The sequence below is a fragment of the Solanum lycopersicum genome, chromosome 5 (genome assembly GCF_036512215.1).
Source record: "Solanum lycopersicum chromosome 5, SLM_r2.1".
Lineage (NCBI taxonomy): Eukaryota > Viridiplantae > Streptophyta > Magnoliopsida > Solanales > Solanaceae > Solanum > Solanum lycopersicum.
The window spans coordinates 26,785,907-26,805,137 of NC_090804.1; the positions used below are offsets into that span (position 1 = coordinate 26,785,907).

Genomic DNA, 19,231 nt, shown 5'->3' on the forward strand with positions numbered 1-19,231 from the left:
GTGTATTTTAAAGGTATATATATATGTCTACGTGGACACATTATTATTTATAATTTTGCATTAATTTGTACGTCCACGCGAAAAAATATATATGTTTAAAATACGGTATTAAATAGTCTAGGAAGGTAATATGTCCTCGTGAAAGTTTAGTATCGCAACAACAAATTCGATCAAAAGTAGGCATATTTTTCAGACCCTTCCCTAAAACGAATAAAGATAGAACAAATCGATTTTAAATTAGAGGGCGTAAATAAAAGAATATTTGTAAAAAGGGTATGTAGAGGAATTTTTATACAGTAAGTTGAAGAGTTGAAGTAGAATCAAATCATAAAAATGCAACATCTAATAACTACTAGTTCTAACGGTACAAAAATGTAGTGCAAAATTTTCACTTATAAGTTATATACAGAGTGAAATTCAATTCTTTTAATTTCTATATATGTTTCCAGTAGTGACATTTTTGAAAAGAATTCTTGATCACTTAATGTGTGGTCCATGTGATGAGCTATGCATGGTAGAGGAGTTACCAGATTCATCAAGTTTGGAAATTGTATTGGAGACGAATCTTTTTAAGCTACTGCTCGAACACAAGAATGGTGGTTGGCATGGTTCCGGAATTGGTTGTTGTCCATATGTTGTTAGCATTTGGACAACATCAGACATTGATGGTCTTAATGTAACAGAAGCTTGAGTGCATAAAAGCCCTATTTTAAGTACTTTTGATGCCTCTTCTGGTAAAAAATCATCTTTCAACATTGGGTCTATTGCTTTAGTCACTTGATTTGTTGTATACAGTTTCCACACCTGAAATCAAAACGACAGGTTCAATTTGTTAATTGCCAACAAACTAAACTTACGTACAACATTAATTCTTACAGTTTGCAGTAGAGATCCAGAGTCATCCTCTGCCAAAGAAATGTTTTTTCTTCCACAAACAATTTCAAGAACAAGCGCTGCATAGCTATAGACATCAGCCTTCTCTGTGAGTTGTCCTTTTACGAGATATTCAGGAGCCATATATCCTCTACACAACAAATAAAATCACCAGTTATAATTAAGTAATTAAGAGAAGGCTGTAATGAATGGTGTTTTATCATCCGTACAATGTCCCAGCAATTCCAGAGCTAAGATGAGTTTTATCAGCTGCAAGACACCGAGCTAGTCCATAATCAACAACTTTTGCCTCAAATTTTTTATCCAAAAGTACATTGGAGCTCTTGATGTCCCTGTAGATGATATTCATATCTGAACCTTCGTGGAGGAACGCAAGGCCTTCTGCTGTTCCGACTATGATGTGTAATCGTTCTTTCCAACTTAGAACTTTTATCTTATTCTGATCTACACAACAAAAATTGAACAACTCAATTAAAAGTCGTCCCTAATTGTCACTGCATGATATATCTTGATTCATTGATAATAACGTACCATCAAGGTATTGATCTAAGCTCTTATTAGGCACAAACTCATTGTTAGTGAAAAAACTTACAAGATAATAAAATTGCAAGATTACAATTGAAAATAAAATGAAGAAAGTAATCTCTTCAGGCTGAGGCGCGGATATCTTGCTCTCTTTAAGGAGATTCAAGCCCACTGCAGCAAATGTTTTCACCTGTCCAGCAGTAGTCCTCTTTGACTTGTCCCCTTCAGAATACAACAGCCTTTACAAAGTATAACTCAACAACTCTGGACAAGAGTTGAGTCCAAAGCTCCACAAAAAAAGAACACCTCCCTTCAACTAATAAGAACTCTCTTTAGACTAACTCTTTCACTCTTTGTTTTCTCTTATGAATTGTGTGTCTCTAAAACCAAATGAAGACTACCACTATTTATACTACAAGAAGTCTTCCTAACAATGAATAGGAAGATAATGGAGGTAGTAAATAGTGAAGATAATGGCCTTAGGAGTTACATAGGTTACAATGGGAGTTACATAGGTTACATAAGTTACAATGGGAGTTACATATGTTACATATGTTACAAAGGGAGTTACATATGTTACATAGGTTACAAAGGGAATAATGGAGGAATTAAGAATGAAATACATTGATGGATAACCAATGCTAATGGATGATGTAGAAGTCATCCATTCTTATAACTCCAAAATAAAGCAATTTAATATGTTAAATATTAATATTAAAATGCTAATAACCTAACAATCCCCCACTCATTTTAATATTTAGATAAGAGAGTATATCAGCTGAAGGAAGACTACTATGCATAATGAAGGTGTGCTCTACATTGAACCTCCACTTAGTGAAACAGTAACTTTTACTCCAGAGTCGTAGTGGTCTCAGACTTGAACTATGACTGCTTAAGGGAAATAAAATATCACTGCTCACATATAATAATCAAGATGTTGACATGAGCTTTTATAGCCAGCACGTTATGACCATGTGCTATCCCGGTTTCATGAGTGCATTTGAGAATAAGCCCCATTCTCATAGAAAGCGACCTACTTCCACACATCACATAGGTGAAATCTGTTGAGAGTGCTCCTGTAAGATTAACACTCCACCCATACGGGCTACAGATATTCATTAAGAGTTTTATCAACTCAACCTTCACAAACTACAGGAAATAATGCACTCACATCATAGGAAGGGAAAAAAATAGTGCATTTTTTACAACAAGTCATCATATGATTAGTTTTTCCCTTTAAACCTGGTTATAGGATCTCTAGTCCCCAGGTTGGGTTTCCTCATATATGACTCAAGAATTTGTAGGCTTCAATCACATCCCCCTCGATGTGCTCCAAACCTTTTCTCTTGTTAAGGCCTTTGTAAGAGGATCTACAAGATTATCACAAGATTTGACATAATCAACATTAATGGTACCATTTGTCAATACGATCTTACATTACTGTGTTTCCTCCTTATAGGTCTGGATTTACCGTTTTAATAACAGTTTTGAACTCTACCAATTGCAGCGGTGCTATCACAATGAATTAAACTATGAGGAATTGGTTTTCAAAATAAGGAATTTGAAACAATAAATCTCTTAACCAATTCGCTTCCTCACTAGCTGAAGCTAAAGCAATTAGTTCAGCCTCCATGGTAGAGTTGGCAATTATAGTTTGCTTTTTTGATCTCCAACAAACAGCACCACCACCTAAAGTAAAGACATAACTAATTGTAGAACAGGAATCACCTGACAAAGTGTTCTAATCCGCATCACAAAAGCCTTCAAGTACAGCAGGATATTTTTTATAGAACAAACCACAATTTTTCGTTCCAATTAAATATCTCATAACTCTTGTTATAGCATGCCAATGTTCATTACCTGGCTTGCTTGTAAACCTGCCAAGTACTCCTACTGCATATGTGTTAGACCCGCAATCTACTTGATCTAACTACGTGCAGACATGCCAAGGACTTGGGCATTGGTCTTGGCATGGATGATGGCAAAACAGTGCAACACAAGTTCAAGGTGCTTGGGTGTTGGCAAGGCAGCTTGAACGTGCATGGCTTACGTGCGGGATAAGGGCGTTGGCAAGACAGCATGTTGACTTGATGAAGCAAGGCTGTGAAGACTTGGCAAGGTCAAAGACAAAGGCAGTTCACCCGAAATTGCTGAAATAAAACTAAGTGTGGAAGACAGCTAAAATATTCTAAGTGTTGGAAGCTGGCAGGATTATTCTAAGTGTTGGAATGAAGCCTGAAATATTCTAAGTGTTAGAATATTAGTATTTCGTGTAGATAAGAATGTAATTTGAATTAGATTCTATCTGTTGGAAATATAGCTGTTGGAAAGTTAGTTTTGAACCCTGGGCTGACATGTGTCGGACAGGTGTCATGTGTAACCGCCGCATGTAACCGCTTGTAACTGCCATTGTGCAGAATTTTGATTTAAGGTGGAAATTCGTCTAAGGCAAGGGACAGAGAGTTTTCTAGCCTTAGACTGATTTGTGAAGCCTTCCTTTGTATTAATTATCGATTAATAAAGGTTGGGACTTGGTCCTGTAAACGCTGCCTGTTTATTGTTTGACATTGCTGTTTAAGTATTTCTATACTTAGTCAATTCTGTGGGTGTAAGTAGGCTGAAGTATTACAGATGCTGTAAGACTGCCTAGAGTGGTGTGCGAGACAAAAAATAAATCGACCCTCTTTCAATTGGTATCAGAGCACGGTTAAACAATGGTGAAAAACGCAGAACTATGGGAGTTGGCACGAAAAATTGAATCCTTCGTCGGGTTTACTGAAGATGTTCTGGCAGACCCTACGTTTGTGGATTTATTCACACAAATCATTGAGTTGAGGGTGGACGCTGAGAAAGTTCAGGGAGAAATTGGTGGATATCGACAAAATGTTGATAACCACATCACTGAAATCTTGGACTTTCGTGCTACAACTACACAGAAACTAGAGGGACTGCAGAAGGAAAATGAGAACCTTCGTGCAGAACTCGTCGTTTTGTGTCGGGCTGTGGCTGCGTTGAGTTCGACTCGTGTTGAATCATCTAAGGTTAAGATTCCATATCCTAAAGCCTTCAGTGGCGCAAGGAGTGCTAAAGAACTTGAAAATTTCATATGGGACATGGAACAGTACTTTACCGCTGCAAGAGTGTCGGACGCTGATAAGTTAAACATTACCACAATGTACTTGTCGGGTGATGCGAAACTTTGGTGGAGGACTCGTAATGCAGACGACGTAAGTGCTGGTCGTCCTAGAATTGATACATGGGATAAGCTTATAAAAGAAATGCGCGATCAATTTCTTCCTAGCAATGCATCTTGGCTTGCAAGGGATAAATTGAAAAGGTTAAGGCAGACGGGTTCAGTGAGGGAATATATAAAAGAATTTACCTCTGTGATGTTAGACATACAAAATATGTCTGATGAGGATAAACTTCACAATTTCATTTCGGGCATGCAAGGCTGGGCTCAAAACGAACTACGAAGGCAGAATGTTAAAGATCTGCCTGGGGCAATTGCTGCTGCTGATTCGTTGGTAGATTTCCGGACGACTCGTCCTTCGACAGATGTCCCTTCTACTTCGAAAAATAAGAAAAAGAATGAAAAGAAAGGGGAATGGAGAAAGGATAGTCGTAAAGAGAATGCAAACGATAAAGGAAAGGCACAAATGAAGGATGGGAAAGACAGACCCAAGAGTAAAGATGGAAACTCTAAAGGCTGTTGGACTTGTGGTTGTCCTCATTTGGCCAAATCTTGTCCAAACCGGGAAAAAGTGAATGCTTTGCTTGCTGGTAATGTGAATCAAAGGGAGGAGGATGAAGAAATCGTGGCTGCAATGGCAAACCCATTGGGATTGTCCTTCAATCACATTATGGGGATCAATAATGTTGGAGAGATCTCTAGCACTTCGAATCCTCATGCTTCCTTAATTCATATAGAAATGAAAGTGAAGGAACAATGTGTGATGGCAATGGTTGATACAGGGGCCACACACACGTTTGTAGATGTGAAGATTGCTACAAAATTGGGGCTGAAGTTGTCTAAAAGCCCTTCCTACGTCAAGACAGTCAATGCTAAGGCACAAGCCATTGTGGGCATGGCTTATAGTGTGTCTATGTCGACTGGAAATTGGGTGGGAAAACATAATTTGATGGTGATGCCACTTGGAGACTTTGAAATTATACTTGGGATTGATTTCCTAAGAAAATACCAGTTTGTTCCGTTTCCTCACTTAGATGGAGTGATGGTAATGAGTGGAAGTGATGCTGGTTTTCTGAAGGGTGTTCATCCGTTTGGAAACATTAATAAAGTTGCGAAGAAGAAAGACAAGGAAATGTTGTTGTCTGCTATGTCGATCGACAAAGGGCTGAAGAAGGGTGATGAAACCATACTTGCTGCCTTGGTCGAAATTAAACCTGATGTGAAGATAGAAGTTCCTGATTGTGTTGCTGAATTACTTAAACAGTATGTTGATGTTATGCCTCCTGAATTACCAAAGAAATTACCACCAAGGAGGGATATTGATCACAAGATTGAGTTGCTGCCTGGTACGGTTGCCCCTGCACAAGCTCCTTATCGTATGGCTCCTAAAGAATTGGTTGAACTACGCAAACAATTGAATGAATTGCTAGATGCTGGATTGATCCAGCCGTCTAAGGCTCCATATGGTGCTCCTGTTCTATTTCAAAAGAAACAGGATGGAACAATGAGAATGTGTGTGGACTACCGGGCGCTGAATAAGGCAACTATAAAGAATAAATATCCGGTTCCGTTGGTGCAAGATTTAATGGACAGGTTAAGCAAGGCATGCTGGTTCACAAAACTTGATTTGAGGGCAGGCTATTGGCAGGTTAGGATAGCAGAGGGTGATGAACCAAAAACAACATGTGTAACTAGATATGGTTCCTATGAATTCCTTGTAATGCCGTTTGGGCTGACTAATGCCCCGGCAACATTCTGCAATTTAATGAACAATGTACTGTTTGACTATCTTGATGACTTCGTTGTTGTTTACTTAGATGATATTGTTAATATAGTCGAACGTTGGAAGAACATGTTAATCACCTAAGTCTGGTTCTGTCTCAATTGAGAAAATACACACTCTATGTCAAGATGGAAAAGTGTGAATTTGCTCAACAAGAGATAAAGTTCTTGGGGCATCTTGTTAGTAAAAACCAAGTTCGAAAGGATCCTAAGAAAGTGCAGGCCATTGTTGATTGGCAGGCACCTCGTCATGTGAAGGATTTGAGGTCGTTTCTTGGCTTGGCTAACTATTATCGAAAGTTTATTGCTGGTTACTCAAAGAAGGCAGCGTCTTTGACAGATCTGTTGAAGAAAGATGCAAAATGGGTTTGGTCCAAACAGTGTGAAGAAGCATTTCAAAATTTAAAGAATGCTATTGCATCAGAACCTATACTCAAATTGCCTGATTTTGAGTTACCGTTTGAAGTACACACTGATGCGTCAGACAAGGCAATTGGTGGCGTATTAGTGCAGGAAGGTCATCCAGTAGCCTTCGAAAGTAGAAAGTTGAATGATGCTGAACAAAGATACTCAACACATGAGAAAGAAATGGTTGCGGTGGTACACTGTTTGCAGGTTTGGAGAGTCTATCTCTTAGGCATAAGATTTGTGGTAAGAAGTGATAATGTAGCAAATACATTCTTCAAAACACAGAAAAAGTTGAGTCCTAAACAAGCACGGTGGCAAGAATTCCTGGCAGAATATGATTTCATGTGGGAACATAAACCAGGAAAACACAACCAGGTTGCTGATGCGCTGAGTAGGAAAGAAGTGTTTGTTGCAGTATATTCAATTTCAAAACTGGAAACTGATTTCTATGATAGAATCAGATTGTGTGCTGCAAATGATTCGTTATATGTTAAATGGATGGGTCAGGTGCAGGAGGGCACAATAAGACTGTATTGGATCGAGGACGATCTGCTCTATTTTAAAGGGGGGAGAATCGTTGTGCCAAATCAGGGCGGGTTGTGCAAAGACATGATGAAAGAAGCGCATGACTCCGCTTGGGCTGGACATCCAGGCGTTGAAAGGATGTTAGCCTTACTGTCTCGTGTGTATTTTTGGCCGAAAATGGAAGACGATATAGAGGCGTACGTTAAGACTTGTCATGTTTGTCAAGTTGACAAGACAGAACGTAAAAAGGAAGCAGGGTTGCTGCAACCTTTGCCTATTCCTGAAAGGCCATGGCTATCGGTAAGCATGGATTTCATTTCTGGATTCCCTAAAGTAGATGGCAAAGCATCTATCATGGTGGTAGTTGACAGGTTTTCAAAATATTCTGTTTTTATTGCTGCTCCTGAGTTATGCTCATCTGAAGTTGCTGCTGAGTTATTCTATAAACAAGTGATTAAATACTTTGGTGTTCCGGCTGACATTGTGAGTGATAGAGACACAAGGTTCACGGGTAGATTTTGGACAGCATTGTTCAATATGATGGGAACTGAATTAAAATTTTCTACTGCAAATCACCCACAAACAGATGGACAGACGGAAAGAATTAATCATTTGTTGGAAGAGTACTTGAGGCACTATGTGACTGCAAGTCAACGGAATTGGGTGGCATTGTTAGACACTGCGCAGTTTTGCTATAATCTGCACAAGTCGTCTGCAACAGAAATGAGTCCTTTTGAAATCGTCTTAGGCAAACAGCCTATGATGCCATTAGATGTTGCTAAATCTAAGAATCAGGGAAAGTGTCCAGCAGCATACAGAGTTGCAAGGGACAGACTTGAAATGTTATCCGAGGCACAAGATAGTTTGCGCAAGGCTCAGCAGCGCATGAAGAAGTATGCTGACCAACATCGTCGCTCAGTTGAGTTCAATGTGGGTGACAAGGTGTTGCTGAAACTTACCCCACAAATCTGGAAACAGATTGTAAGTAAGACCAGACATCGGGGTTTGATACCTAAGTATGATGGTCCATTCGATGTGGTAAAACAAGTGGGCGAAGTTGCTTATAGGTTGAAGCTGCCAGAAAGGTTGAAAATTCACCCCACCTTCCATGTGAGTTTCTTGAAACCTTACTTTGCAGATGAAGATGATCCGGACAGGAACAGATCAAAGAGGGCTCCTCCATCAGTACCTACACAGTATGATGCTGAAATTGAGAAGATCCTTGATCACCGGGTTTTGGGCACGAGTAAGAAGAATACTAAGACTGAGTTCTTGGTCCATTGGAAAGGCAAGAGTGCAGCAGACGCTGTTTGGGAGAAAGCAAAAGACCTATGGCAGTTTGATGCTCAAATCGATGACTATCTCAAAACAGTCTCGATGAGGACATCGAGTTCAAGTGGTGCGGGTGGTCTGTTAGACCCGCAATCTACTTGATCTAACTACGTGCAGACATGCCAAGGACTTGGGCATTGGTCTTGGCATGGATGATGGCAAAACAGTGCAACACAAGTTCAAGGTGCTTGGGTGTTGGCAAGGCAGCTTGAACGTGCATGGCTTACGTGCGGGCTAAGGGCGTTGGCAAGACAGCATGTTGACTTGATGAAGCAAGGCTGTGAAGACTTGGCAAGGTCAAAGACAAAGGCAGTTCACCCGAAATTGCTGAAATAAAACTAAGTGTGGAAGACAGCTAAAATATTCTAAGTGTTGGAAGCTGGCAGGATTATTCTAAGTGTTGGAATGAAGCCTGAAATATTCTAAGTGTTAGAATATTAGTATTTCGTGTAGATAAGAATGTAATTTGAATTAGATTCTATCTGTTGGAAATATAGCTGTTGGAAAGTTAGTTTTGAACCCTGGGCTGACATGTGTCAGACAGGTGTCATGTGTAACCACCGCATGTAACCGCTTGTAACTGCCATTGTGCAGAATTTTGATTTAAGGTGGAAATTCGTCTAAGGCAAGGGACAGAGAGTTTTCTAGCCTTAGACTGATTTGTGAAGCCTTCCTTTGTATTAATTATCGATGAATAAAGGTTGGGACTTGGTCCTGTAAACGCTGCCTGTTTATTGTTTGACATTGCTGTTTAAGTATTTCTATACTTAGTCAATTCTGTGGGTGTAAGTAGGCTGAAGTATTACAGATGCTGTAAGACTGCCTAGAGTGGTGTGCGAGAAAAAAATAAATCGACCCTCTTTCAATATGCAATATCAGGCCTAGTGCAATCAGTCACATATCTCAAACTTCCGATTATACTAGCATATTCCTTTTGATTTATTACATCATTTTCACTTTCAACAGGAAATAAGTGAACACTTGAATCAAAAGGAGTAGCAACATGCTTGCAATCATGAAAGTTATATTTTTTCAAAATTTTCTCAACATAATGTGACTGGTCAAGGAAAATCCCCTCACATGTTCTTGTTATTTTTATTCCAAGAATAAAATTTGCCTCACCAAGATCTTTCATATCAAAATGGCTTCTAAGAATATTTTTAGCTTCATCAATAACATTCATGTTAGAGCCAAAGATCAACAAGTCATCAACATATAGGCAAATGATCACATGTGAATTATTCCAAGACTTATGATATATGCACTTATCACACTCATTTGTCTTAAAACCATTTTCAATCATGCAGGAATCAAACTTTTCATGCCATTGCTTTGGTGCCTGTTTTAAACCATATAGGGATTTAGTAAGTTTACATACTTTGCTTTCTTGGCCTGCTTCAACAAAACACTCGGGTTGGTCCATATAAATTTCTTCATTTAGGTCTCCATTTAGAAAAGCAGTTTTTACATCCATTTGATGAATTTGCAAATCAAAAATTGCAGCCATAGCAACTAAAAGTCTAATGGATGTAATTCTCGTTACCGGAGAAAAAGTATCAAAAAATTCTAGGCCTTCTAGTTGTTTAAAACCTTTTGCAACTAGCCTAGCCTTGTATTTGTCAATAGAACCATCCGGTTTCAACTTTTTCCTTAAGACCCATTTGCAACCAATTGTTTTACAACCCGATGGTAAATCAACTAACTTCCAAGTTTTATTAGAAATTAGAGATTCCATTTCATCATTTACAGCCTCTTTCCAAAAAATAGAATCATGTGAAGATAATGTTTCTTTCAAAGTTAGAGGGTCTTTTTCAACATTAAACACATAAAAATCAGGACCAAAATCTTTTTCTACTCTAGCTCTTTTACTTCTTCTTAACTCAAAATCAACAACATCTTTATTTTTTAAAGTAGAAGTAGAAGAACTAGGTAGTGACAAAATATTTTGTTCAATCCTTTGACCCCCACTATTTTTAGTATCAAAAGGAAATTTATTTTCATGAAAAATAGCATCACCAGATTCTACTACAATATTATCTTCAAGATTAAAAAAATCTATAGGCTGTACTATTTGAAGCATAACCAAGAAAAGCACAAGTAGTAACTTTCTTACGCAACTTTGTAATCTTGGGATCCATTAGCCTCACAAAGGCTAGACAACCCCAAACTCTTAGATATCCCAAACTTGGCTTGTAACCTTTCCACAATTCAAAAGGTGTCAATTTAGACTTTTTATGAGGCACACGATTCAACACATAACAAGCAGTTAAGATAGCTTCACCCCAAAAATTTAAAGGTGCATGTGACTCAATTAGCATGGCATTAGTCAATTCAACTAAAGTTCTATTTTTCCTTTCTGCTACTCCATTAGACGAAGGAGAGTAAGGAGGAGTAGTTTCATGAATTATTCCCAATGATCGAACAAAAGAATTAAACTCATTTGATTCATATTCACGGCCTCTATCACTTCTAAATTTTTTTTTATTTTTCTTCCAAACTGATTTTCAACCTCATTGAGATAAGTTTTGAAATTTTCAAAAGCATCACTTTTATTTTTCATCAAGTAAACATATGTAAACTTAGAAAAATCATCAATGAAAGTGATAAAATATCTATTACCTCCACGAGTTAGAATTCCACCAAGTTCACAAATATCAGTATGAACTAATTCTAACAAATCAGTTTTTCTTTCAACTTGAAAATGAGGCCTTTTAGTGATCTTGGCTTTACTACAAGTCTCACATTTTTCAAAATTCTTTTTAACCATTGGGATTAATCCTAAACTACTCATGATTCCAACATAACGATCATTCATATGACACAAACGAGCATGCCAAAAATTAGTAGAAGAAAGCATATAAACAGAAGTAGAAGTTTTATTCATTTCAACATTCAACTTAAACATCCCATCACATGCATACTCCTTCCCCACAAAAATACCTTTCTTCACTATTACATATTGATCAGATTCAATAATTTGTTTAAAGCCTGCTTTATTAAGAAGAAAACTAGACATCAAATTTTTTCTCATAGAAGGAGTATAAAGTACATCTTTCAATGTTAATATCCTTCCAGAAGTAAAACACAATTCAACATCTCCCTTTCCAAGCACTTGAGTAGTGTGAGCATCACCAAGCATGATAGTTTTGGGCTCCTCAAAATGAGTATATTTTTTAAACTAGTCTTTGTCATAACAGACATGACGGTTTGCACCAGAATCAGCCCACCATCCATCAACATTCTCAACCATGTTTATGTCGGTAATCACCGCCACAAAAGGTTCTTCGGTAACGTTTGCCTGAGGGTTAAGACCACGTTTCCGGAATCTGCAAAATCGAGCAATATGCCTACTTTTGCTACAAACAAAGCATGGTCCCTTTTCTTGAACTTGTTGATTTTGTGCTTGGTGATTTTCACCATTATTTTTCTTGGGAGGTCTACCATTATTTTTATTGAATTTTTTCTTCTTAGGCTTTAAAGAAGTATTTTTGTGAGTTTCAGGAGTAGCATTATTCGAAGTAATTAAATTTACCTTCGATGTGATGTTGTTCTCTTCTGTTTGTAAAAGTGCATCTTGGCCTCTTGCTTCTTCTTCCATGCGGATTTTCATTATCAAGCTTTCAAGAGAGGTTTCCTTTTGTTTGTGATGCATAGTTTTTTGAAATTCCTTCCAAGAAGGTGGAAGTTTATCCACTATGCCACAAACAATAAGGTTATCTCCAATTTTAACCTCTTCGGACCTAAGCTCTCCGACAATCATGATGAAGTCTTGAGCTTAATGTACCACTGATTTGTTGTCCACCATTTGGAAACGAAAAAATTTACTAGCTGCATATTTTTTCGCTCCAGCCTCTTCGGTATCATACTTACTCTGCAATGCCTTCCAAATTTTCTTTGCACTAGAGTAAGTTCTATCATAATAATCATAAAAATTATCAGATAGACAATTAAGAAGATAATACCGACACTTATAGGAATCACCATCGTACTTTTCCACTTTCTCTAGATGAGAAATAGTTTCATCATCATTCATAGTGGTGATGTCTTCTTTATTTGGATTCTTCTCGGTTAAAACGTAAGAAACATTGAGAAGACTTAAGTAGAAATGTACTTTACCCTTCCATCTTTTGAAATGGTTACCATTGAACCGAAATGGCTTGTTAAGATCTCCCATCTTGACATCCGCGGTTTTTTCAATTGTAGCCATCTTTGATTCTCCTTAAAATTGTTAGTGAAAAAACTTACAAGATAATAAAATTGCAAGATTACAATTGAAAATAAAATGAAGAAAGTAATCTCTTCAGGCTGAGGCGCGGATATCTCGCTCTCTTTAAGGAGATTCAAGCCCACTGCAGCAAATGTTTTCACCGGTCCAGCAGTAGTCCTCTTTGACTTGTCCCCTCCAGGATACAACAGCCTTTACAAAGTATAACTCAACAACTCTGGACAAGAGTTGAGTCCAAAGCTCCACAAAAAAAGAACACCTCCCTTCAACTAATAAGAACTCTCTTTAGACTAACTCTTTCACTCTTTGTTTTCTCTTATGAATTGTGTGTCTCTAAAACCAAATGAAGACTACCACTATTTATACTACAAGAAGTCTTCCTAGCAATGAATAGGAAGATAATGGAGGTAGTAAATAGTGAAGATAATGGCCTTAGGAGTTACATAGGTTACAATGGGAGTTACATAGGTTACATAAGTTACAATGGGAGTTACATATGTTACATATGTTACAAAGGGAATAATGGAGGAATTAAGAATGAAATACATTGATGGATAACCAATGCTAATGGATGATGTAGAAGTCATCCATTCTTATAACTCCAAAATAACGCAATTTAATATGTTAAATATTAATATTAAAATGCTAATAACCTAACACTCATAGACAAGTAGGCTCTCGGGGCCTTCAATGCTGCAACCCAACAACTTGACAAGATTTTTGTGCTCAGTCCCATGGATATGGTAAACCTCATTGAAGAACTCATCAACCCAATGCCTTGTATTGAAAAACAGTCTCTTAACTGCAACAACCTTCCCATTAGGAAGAGTTCCCTTGTATACGGAACCATTTCCTCCTTGGCCTACTATTGTTCATGGATAAAAGTAGTTTGTTGCCTTCTCAAGATTTTCATATTTAAAGTTCAAGCTAGACCTCTTGTATGAATTCGATATCTTGCCAAGATTAATGAATTCTGTGGCCAAGAAAAATCGCAAACACATATCAAATTAGTTTATAACATATATGACTGATCGATCGTCTAAATTGACAAATACCTTGTTTTTTCTTTAACCATTTTTTACGAGCTTAACCCTGAAACCAAGAGCATTTAATTACAAATTAGTAAATAAGCAAGGATAATATTGACCTTGACACTACAACAAAAAGGATTATTAGCGACATTTAATTCTTAATTGCCGCTAAATATGTATTTTTAGCGCCAATTGTTACTCTTTGTACATGTTCTTAAAGCCTTTAGCGACATTGGTTCTAATGACACTCAACTAATGCCGATAAAGATTTTGACACTCTTTATTAGTGTCAATATTTAATGCCGCTAAAAGTTATTTTTGTTGGAATGTGAAAGGAAAAAAACAGAGTTAAAAGTCTCTAAAAAGAACAGACTTCATCTTTAGCAGTCAAACAGGAGAAAGATAACAAATAAATAGTGATGAGATAAAGTTTTTGTATCTTCTTTGGTTGTTATGTTTGAAATAATTTATCCACAATTTATACATAATGATAAAATAAGTTATCTCATATATATGGTGGGATATGTTATTCTAGAATAGTTAACCCAAGACAACTAATTCTGGAATAACTTGTTCTCAACCAAAAGATCCAATAACAACAATATTATTTGATGTAATTTGACAAAATAGGGTCTTGAGAGTATTAAGAAGCAGATTTTGTCCGTTCCTAATAAGATTGTTTTCATAGACTCTCAACCTAAGCCCTGGAAGGGGCTCCTCTCTAGTACACTAATCTCTTCAGTTGGTTCAATGCATATTTAATTTAATGATATCTGTCAATTTTAAAATTTAATGGTTCATATTCATTAATATAAAATAGCCTTTGTATCATGATTAACTAAAAGTCTTAACTCAGGTTAATTTGTTCTCTTTCTTCCCACTTCTCTCCCAAACAACAAACACCATGATAGTTAAACCTATTAGTTATCTCTCTCGCTCTGTCATATAGCGCTCTCTGCTTTCTCCAGAATCTATAGAAATAGAGTGATCTTTTAATCAATTATAATTTGAAGGGAAAATTACGGAATAAAACAAACTTATACTATTTAATTACTCATCATAGCTATAGTTTGTTATAACTACCAATCGAGACTAACATTATATATTACTTACGTGGATTGACTTCGAGTTTGTATAATTAATCACATTTGTATATATAATTCGCCAGAATTTACAAATACAATGTATAATATACAATTATTTAACTTATATGCATATACAATTCACCTCTCTCCCACTCTTTGCCCTCTCTCTCTCACCTCTCTCCTCCCTCTCTCAATCTCTCTCTCTCCTCTCTCCTCCCTCTCCCAATCTTGCTTGCCATTTATACAAATGCATAATATACAATTATATACATACACAATTCAACTCTTTCCCACTCTCTTCCCTCCCTCGCTCGCCTCTCTCCTCCCTCTCCCAGTCTTGCTCGCCTCTCTCCTCTCACTCACAATCTCTCTTGCCATATATACGAATACATATATATATATATATATATATATATATATATATATATATACAATTATCTAACCAATATACATATCCAATTCACCTTTCTCCCACTCTTTTCTCCCTCTCTCTCTCCTCTCTCCTCTCTCTCCCAGTCTTGCTCTCCTCTCTCCTCTCTCTCCCAGTCTTGCTCTCCTCTCTCCTCCATATAACTTGTAGCTTCAAATTGTAATTATCAAACTATAGCTACGGAGAATAATTAATTATTTTTAAGTGGCTATATGTGAAAGTTTTCCTAATATGATTAATACTCGGAGAAGTATATTTTCCATTGTAAAAATAAAAAATAATTAACATAATACATTTATCATTCTACACATATTAATTGACTAAATGCAAAATCAGTTTACTTATTGAAAAGGAGGTTTTTACCTTTTTAAAAAATATTAAGGGTATTATAAGAAAAAAAATGTTGTTCTTTTCTTGATTTGTCGAAAATAAAAGTAATGAGTTAAAATTAGATAAGTGGAAATGGATAAAGAGAAAATGTTAGGTATAGCACAATTGATGTTTTATATTCAATTGAGCTAGTTGTATATATATAAATATATACTTCCAAATCTTTTTAACAAAAATCAAAATACAACAACAAAGAAAAATACTTATTTTACATAGCAATTAAAATGTCTCTATCAATCCGTATAGACAACCCAACAGAAATATTTATAATACATCTTTATAGGAGTAGGTCATATATGGATGTCATTACCAATACGTTTGAAATTTTCTGCTTTCCAATTTGCATATATGTGGCTTTAGTACTTAGGAAAAGAACATAAACTTGCGTTGTTTAATATATCAAATAAGTAAATTTTTAACGGTTGATCTTTTTCAAACAAGTTCATTAATCTTAGGAAGTTATGTGTTATATAAATTATTTAATTTTGCTATCCGTTTAAAATAATGATTTATGCCTTTTTTTTTTGTTCAATGTGAATTATAGCTGGATTAGGTGAATTATAAGACAAAAGGAAGGATGTTAGAGAACTTATATAAGTTGGGACTTTGGACCTTGTTTGACCATCCCACACAGTTAAGATATTCCTATAAAATATCATTTCGATTTTCCTTCAGATAATCAAACAGGACGGAAATTATATATCATATATTTTGAAATAAATACTTTCAAAAAATAATTTGAGTGTTTGGTAGGATAATATCGAACACTTGGAAATATGTTCTTGCACAATAAACACACCATTATTAGGTTGTTTGATTGCTCGTTAGAATTATAAATGTATTAGTAATGTAGTGATTTTATGTATTACTTTATGGAGATATTAGTTAGGTACTAATACTTATTTCACATTCCATTATGCATAACTTTTACATATATTAGTTATATGCGAATTTCTTGCAATCAATATCGTATAACATAAGTGAGTGTCTTGCAATCAATATCGTATAATTTTACTGCAAATCATGGTATGGTGAAGAGAGAAGTAGTATATATATATATATATATATACCTCTTCTATTAGTAGGCTGAGAATGATGATTGAGGAAATTGTGAGTGGAATACCTCAAATAACAACCAGCCATTAAAGCTTTAGCATCCCTATTAGGCGAACATCCCTTTATAGCTTAACTTGCCTTGTCCAAACATTCTCTACAACCTTGTTTACTCACTGTTCTCCAACACTGTGCCAATCCATAAATTCCATTCAATTTCCCCACTGCATATCCATCATTCTCAATTGCTGTTTTCGTCACGTTTTCAATCAAATTCCCAGCTGCAACACCCAATCCCAATTGATCTGAATCAGTAACAGCCCTTCCAAACGAGCTGCTACAGTTCAGTTTATCTTTGAAAGAATCAGTAGCTTCGCCAAAGAAATTGTAATAATCATAACGGATGAAACAACCATCAAGATACACACGACCAGAGACAGCAGGGAGACAAGTAGGGAGTTTAGAACAACTTATAAGGAAGCATTGAACACAGTCGTTATGTGGAAGATCTTGGTAACAACTTGCTAAAGCGTAATATCGAAATATCTGTTGAATTAACGGCATAGCTACTGCCCCATCCATGTTCACTCACAAGCTGTGGGATTATAATGGACGGCAATGTCATGTTCATGCCACATACCTGCCCTGCTTCTGAAATCCGAGGATCTGCATCACAAAATGTCCCCAACAAAATGATGATCAATTTTAGATAAAAAGAATAACTAATTGTGCCTGTGAAGTGCATCTACGTTGTTAGAGGTTGGAGGAATGAACAAGAGAGAAAAGAAAAGAATAATAAATGTAATTTACTAGTGTTCTTGTTGCAAGTGATTGGCACTTTACAGCCAAATTTGCAATTGCATTCTTTAATCAGTAATTACCTACTATCCTACAATATATATTATAGTACAACTTGTTTATTGCCAAGTCGTTCCTACTAACCAATATGGGTTGTGGTACACTGGTGACAATGTTTCATCTTAATGAGAGACATCAGATTCGAACTTTGGAATTTGGATATGAAGAAAATTCTATACAGAGCGATACCCTCAAATAAGCCTTATAAAGCATGATCCAAATTTAATCAAAATTTTAATATAAACTTTGAACAACCAATGAAAAATAATAAAAAAAAATCGTGCTAACTTAAATTGTTTACAGGTCGAAACTTCCATTTATTGACCCTTCATGGTCATATTAGAGGTGCTATCAGGAAGTTTCTACCTTCCATCTCCACCAATAATCATCACTAAAATTGCTCAAAGTAAAACTGATACTTATGAAATAATAGTACTCCCTCATTCTTTGTTTTAGAAAAGACGATAAGATTTTTTTTTTTTGTTTTAAAAAGAATAACTTCTATTATTTTTTTGATAACATTTAATTTTTAGCTTTTCGCGTATCATGTTTAAGTTTAAAAAATTAAAGGATAATTTTATACATTTGACATAACTTTAATTTAAAACTACCAAATACAAATTTTTTTTATAATTTTCTTAAACTCTGAACCAAAATAAAATAGTCTATTCTTTTTGAAATAGAGAGAATAATATAAAATAAGAAAGTTGATAAAAGTGAAAAGAGGACAAGAAAATGATTTTTAATTTGTTTCAAGTATATTCAAGTGTCATAGTATACACAATGTGCGGATAGGGGTTTCAAATAGGCGGGTTGAGTTGAAATTAGAAATATTAAAATGGATTGAATAGAAATCGGATTTCGTCTTGAGCCGCTTATGTTTACTTTGATCTCAAATTAGTTGGGCTCAAATGGGCCAAAAAATGGATTGGGTCTTGACCCCCCCCCCCCCCCCCCCCATCTCAATAATTTAACATATTGATATTTAACTTTTATAATCATAATTTAAATTTTTCGTTGAAGAATTCTTTGTTAAAAAAATAATAAATGGATAGGTAAATCCTAAAAGATGTTAAATAGATACAATTTGTACCTTCAATATGGAAACATATCTTAATAAAAAGTTTTAAAACGGGTTGAAATTGGAGACTGAATTGACTCAATTGAGAATTCTCTTCAAATTGGTTAAGCTTAGATAAGTTGAGATTAAACCCAATTCAAATTATCTTAAACTCAACCCTTAAAATTCTGAACAGGTTGAACGAATTACCTATATTTGGATTTATTTTTGATATCCCTTGTAGAGAGTATCACCATTTATGAGATTGTATCGAGGGATATAAGAAGTTGCCATGAACATGACGTATTACCTAGTGGAGATCATCAAGTAGGTTAGGGGTGTGTGACTAAGTTATAACCAGCAATAGTTAGGATTAGTGGGGATTTCTTTTTAGAGTAATGGATCTCAACACTAATAATTATTTCATAACACCCTCCTTT

The 19,231-nt window shown here is 35.9% G+C and overlaps 1 pseudogene; it reads right to left on the reverse strand.

Moving 5' to 3' along the window:
- Window positions 1-477: 477 nt before the first annotated feature.
- Window positions 478-18,134, reverse strand: LOC101253686 (cysteine-rich receptor-like protein kinase 42; annotated as a pseudogene).
- Window positions 18,135-19,231: the final 1,097 nt, after the last annotated feature.